Below are 1748 nucleotides of genomic sequence, written 5' to 3'. Positions count from 1 at the left end.
CCTTTTGTCCATAATTTTCCAGATATTGAGGTGGGAGCCCTTTGACTAGCCATTCCTGTGATTCAGAACATTCAGGAAAGAGTGACAATACTATGTTCTTCAGAATAGGGCCCACTGCCCTGTTTCTTAATTTCAAAAGGTTTCTAATTGCGAGTCTTCTGAAAACTAAGGCAAGCAGAGAACATTGCTTTTTTTTTAAACCTTGAAAATACTACTCCAGCCAGTTCTTGATTAAACAGTACAAGAGGAGTAAAAAATGTCAGTGATAGGATTATTAAAAACAACAAACAAATACAAACCCTTTCAGTCAAGATTTAACAATTAGAGTCGCCCTGATCCCCCTCAGTACTTGTAAGAGTTGCTTATAAATAATAAAGTTCGCAGTTTTGCCTTTTCTCCCTTCTGCTATTTAAGTTTCTGATCTATTCATTGACGGGTGATGGAATTAATAAAGATTAGAAAGATAAGATGAGTATCAAGGATCCACGGGCTGGTTAATTGAAAAAAGTTGTTAAATTTTTGCTTCTAATATTTATTGAGACACTCTGTGGGGTCTATGGTGTGGACTGGAAGTTCTGGTATTACTCAGGACTCAATGCAGACTGTTAGTAAATAGGCTGTTAGACAACACCAGGTTTCCTTTCACTTGAAAAACTGCTTACCAAGGGGTTTATTTCTTGAGTATCTATGTAACTTTCCACATCTTGAAAAACAAGTACATTTGATGCCTTTATTTCTGTTTAATAAAAAGATCTATGATATTACCTAATGGAATCCCAAAACTTTAAATTTGGTATAAAAACTTACAGTACTACAAAAATACATCATTAATTAACATTCTCATTGCTATGTGCAAAAGCAATTTAATAGCATACATATTCAGAAATTGATATTGGTCTTTGAAAAGGGTACAAGAATTTATAATTAATATTGTATATTTTGATTATATATGAACATGTCAAATATCATGCACCTTCTGAAATCATAAATCAATACTTTAGGGCTGGGTATATAGCTCAGTTGGTAGAGTGCTTGCCTTGAAAGCATAAGGCCCTGGGTTCAATCCCCAGTACCACAAAAAAAAAAAAAAAAAAAAAAAAAACTTTGTTCATTTAAACAATCAGAAATTTTTAATCACCATATTTTTAAAAAAGGCTACAAATGTTTTCAAATGAAGAGATGTTAATAATATAAATTAAAAGCATTGAAAACTGTTTAAAGAACTGACCAGAATATATTAGCCATAAATTAGCTTTGTTATTTAATAATCTTTTTGTCTGTTCATTATTATTTTATTTCTTTACTAATGAGCTACCTTCTTTTAAAAAAGTAAAATCAGCCCAGTCAGGGCCTGCTGTAGATAGAAAATATTGTTACAAATTAATTTTTAATTTCTGTAGCACTGAGTCTTGATATCCTGAAAATAAATGTCAGTTTAGGATTATGTTACACATAGTTCCTAGGTTGTGAGTTTTATTTAAGTTTTATCTTCATGTGCCAGAGCCACTGTCTGCTTTACTATCAATGAGCCTATAGTAAGTGCTCTGTGCTACCATCAATGATTTCTAAAGTTTTAGGACCAAAAGTTCCAAATCCTAGAAAATACCTCAGTCCTGGGGGGGGCGGAAATAGGATGGTTAGAGGTCAAAAGTGTCTCAACTCACCATATAAAATAATGCTTTGAATCTTTCCACTCTTCCCTATTGTCTCTGAACCACCATGATCTGAACAGAGCATAGGTCTAACCT

At 33.0% G+C, this 1748-nt stretch overlaps 1 non-coding gene across 1 annotated transcript; it reads left to right on the top strand.

Moving 5' to 3' along the window:
* The first annotated feature begins 1004 nt into the window (after positions 1–1004).
* Trnas-uga (transfer RNA serine (anticodon UGA)) lies at positions 1005–1078 on the top strand. The gene has a single exon. It is a non-coding gene; the product is annotated as a tRNA-Ser (tRNA).
* Positions 1079–1748: the final 670 nt, after the last annotated feature.

The sequence above is a fragment of the Sciurus carolinensis genome, chromosome 9 (assembly GCF_902686445.1).
Source record: "Sciurus carolinensis chromosome 9, mSciCar1.2, whole genome shotgun sequence".
Classification (NCBI taxonomy): domain Eukaryota; kingdom Metazoa; phylum Chordata; class Mammalia; order Rodentia; family Sciuridae; genus Sciurus; species Sciurus carolinensis.
Note: the sequence above shows the minus strand (reverse complement) of the source record. Positions and strands in the feature narration are given on the sequence as shown.